This window comes from Tupaia chinensis, unplaced genomic scaffold, assembly GCF_000334495.1.
Source record: "Tupaia chinensis unplaced genomic scaffold, TupChi_1.0 Scaffold000268_1, whole genome shotgun sequence".
NCBI classification, from domain to species: domain Eukaryota; kingdom Metazoa; phylum Chordata; class Mammalia; order Scandentia; family Tupaiidae; genus Tupaia; species Tupaia belangeri.
Genome location: NW_006159748.1, coordinates 186699 through 190352, shown reverse-complemented (window position 1 = coordinate 190352; position 3654 = coordinate 186699). Strand labels below are relative to the sequence as shown.

General features: G+C 44.7%; 1 pseudogene; it reads right to left on the bottom strand.

Annotated features, from left to right (window-relative positions):
- Positions 1-1526: 1526 nt before the first annotated feature.
- Positions 1527-2612, bottom strand: LOC102491025 (RNA-binding protein EWS pseudogene; annotated as a pseudogene).
- Positions 2613-3654: the final 1042 nt, after the last annotated feature.

Here is a 3654-nt window from a genome sequence, read left to right as displayed (position 1 = left end):
GCACTTTTCACAATTGCTAAGTCAAGGAAGCAACTGAAATGCCCACAAACTGATGAATGGTTAGAAAAACTGTGGCACATATGTTCAATGGAATACTATTCATCCATAAAAAAAAAAAAAAAAAAAAACAAGACCCTGGCTTTTGTCAGGAAACGGATGAATATGGAAGACTTACTGCTGAGTGAAGCAAGCCATGCTATGAAGGAGAGGCATTGTATGTCCCCACTTAATATATACCTAGTGTCTGCACTCTATGACTGAAACTAATTGTCTAAAGGATATAGAAATGCAGTATATAGATGTAAATTCCAGATAGGGTGTGTGTGAAAGGGAAGGGTCTGAGGAAGGACATTTGGGGGAGGGACAGAGAGGAAAAGCATTAATGGCACAAAGAGGTGTGGTATTATCTGTTGAAGATGTTTCATGGTTTTATCGACGGTGCTGGGGAGAGGTGTTCACCTGTTGAAATATCCATTTTTTAAGACAAATAATAATGTGATTGAATGTATGGAAGAAAATGAAATGATAAAATAAATTTTAAAAAATTAAAATATATTAAAAAAAAATCTGGTATTCAATGCAGCTTTGCGAGATTTTTGTGCCCAGTAGGACCGGTCTCTGCGCTCCTGACGGTGCTCGCCTTTATCCATTTTTCCAGGTCCTCCACGTCCACCTCGTCTTCCTCCCATCTGCCCCATCAAAGATCCAGGGTGCCCACCAGGGCCACCGCGTCTTTCTCCACAAAAGCCACCTCGGTCCATGCCCTGACCACCACGGAAGCCACTTCTGTCACCACCATGGTCACCTCTGAACATTCCACCGGGGCCACCATGGTCCTTGAGGTTACCTCTTCCTCCCCTCATGCCACCAGGGCTGCCTCTGTGATGATCTCTACCCGGGGGTGGGAAGGGTGACGGGAGGAAGCCTTCAGGCTTCAGGGCCTTACACTGGCTGCATTCTATCCTCCAGGCAAAGTTTTGGTTTCCACAATCCGGATTGGGACATTGTCAGTGGCCAGCTCAATGCTGGACATTTCCTCCTCCAGAGGGGTTCCCTTGAGAACCTTGGGGCCCTCTTGGAGAGAAGGCTCCTCCACAGCCTCCCATGCGACCCATGGGGCCTCCAGGACCTCCTGGGGCCTCTGGACCTCCAAGGAGTGGGGGCAGCATTCTTCTACCCTCACTGGGTGGCATTCCACCTCTCATGCTGTTCATAGGAGGCTTCTTCTGGGCAAGAGAGATTTTAAGTTTGCTGCCTTGAAAATATTTCCCAACAAACCACTCCATGGCAGCCTTGGTGGTAGGCGGGTCTTCATAGGATACCGTGGCATCACCTTTGGGCTTTCCTGTCTCCTTGTCCAGGTAGATGTGGATCATGGGCTGCCCAGTTCTCTTGTTCATCTTTACCACCCCACATGGTTTAAAGAATTCTGCCAGATCATCTATAGTCACATTGTCATTTAATCCTTGCACACAAATTGCACTGTTGTCAGAGTGTTCATCCAGATCTATGGGTGGGCCTAGATCAAGATCTGGTACTTCATCCTTGTGTTCACCAGGCTTGAAGCTACCTCACTCTCCAGCGCCCATTCCACCGAGTCCTCCTCCCCGCTCACCTCTGCTCATGCCTCCACAATCAAATTCCCCTCTTCCCCTGCCCCAGTTATCAGGGCCACTCATGTTCCAGTTCTCTCCTAGTCTGGAAAATCCTCCAGATTCTTGCCCATAAACACTGATGCTTCTGGGGTGGTCCTGTTGAAATGAACTCTGCTGCCTGTAGCTGCTGCTCTGTTGGCTATATTGATTTGGAGCCTGGGTGTAGGATGAAGTTGGGGAGAGGGCTAACTAGTGGGAGGCTGCTGCCCATAGCTGATTTGTTGACCATAGCTACTCTGTTGTCCATAGCTGCTTGGTTGCCCATAAGTGTTCTGCTGAGAGTAACTGCTCTGATTGTAACTAGTCAGCTGTGTAGAGGAATAGCTGGTAGGAAGATAGGATGGAGGTGCGGTGACTGGCTGCATGGGGTAGCTCCCAGGTACCTGAAGATAACTGTAGTTACTCTGTCTATATCCTAGGCTAGACTGTTGTAACCCCCTGTACTAGATTGAGGTTGACTAGTCTCAGTGGGCTTGTCACCATTTTGTGGCTTTGCAGGTGCCATGGCTGCAGGCTGTTGCCCATCGGCGGGTTTGGCAAGCTGGATGCCATTTGCAGACTGAGCTGCATACGAGGCCTGGGTGGTGGTGACTGTACCAGTGGAGGTATCATAAGCATCCATGCCTTACCCCTGGACAGGCTGGCTGTATGTCTGGGGACAGTTGAAGTAGTATAATCAGTAGAAGGCTGTCCATAAGAAGTTGCATATGCGGTCTACCCATAAGTTGCAGTGGTCTGAGCCTGGGTATAGCTACCATTGGTGGGCTGTCCATAGGTTCCGTAGCTTTGTAGCCCATAAGTCTGGACGGACTGTGCATATCCTTGATTGGGCTGGACAGTGTAAGCACCGTAGCCCTGCTGGGCTACAGCTTGGTTATAGGTACTGTAATTCATGGATGCCATTGTCTCTCCTTCCTCCTCATTCTCTCAATGTCCATCTCCTTCTCGCTTGCTAAAGTAGTTTTAAATAGTTGTGTGTGAGAGAAAATGGACTCGATTAGTTTTAAAATTTTAAGTAATTATTTTTTAAATAATTATTTATTTAAATTTATTATTAATAATTTTTAATTTGACCAGAGAGAAACAGAGCGAGAAAGGAAAGAAATGTGAGAAACCAAGCCACCAGGTCCAGGACTCAAACCATGGTTGGCCATGTGAGAGTCTAGCACCTTAGCTACCACACCACATTCTATCCCATTGTTTAAATAATTCTGTCTGTATTGACAAAGATTCTAGGCTTTACCAAAATTTAATCAGGCTTCCTAAACTTTACCAAGGTCTGTTTCTTCATTTTTCTATGAAATCAAGGTAGGTGAGCTTGGAAAGTATCCCCTTTAACCCTAAGGTTACCTCATAGTCATTTGCTATCCACTTACTTCCACCCTGCTGCATGGTGCTAAGTTCACAACTTGTCCATTCTATATTCAGAGTTGAGACCATTTTCTCTCACACACACAGTCTCATTGTATCAGTCCCTGTACATGTGTCCATGGTCTCTAATAAAATATTATTAATTACTGTGCTAACAGTAGGTATATTTACTCATTTTAAAACTACACTATAATTTTGGAATTACATATATTTTTAAAAAGATTTTTGCTATAGGATGGGTGTGCTCATCAGAGAAAAAGACAGAGACAGAGAGACAGAAAAGGAAATATCACCTCCCAGGGATAATGGTCATGGTAACATCCCTTCTTGATTCTCCTTCTGGGATTTTGGGCACACACATGCACCTGTGCTCTGTGTGAGTTTCTTTTTTTCTTTTTTATCTTTTTTAAATTTTTATGCATTTTTTATTTACATACATTCACTGAACATCATTATAGAATACAAAATGAGATTTTTCCATTCAGAATACACTGTATATTGGCTCAATCAAGCACATCAACACTTGTGTTATTGTCAACAAATAATTTTCCATTTCTTGTTCCCTGTATATTTTGCCTTTTTTCCCATCCTTGGTTCCCTATCTCACCCTCTGCCATCTCCCACCCTC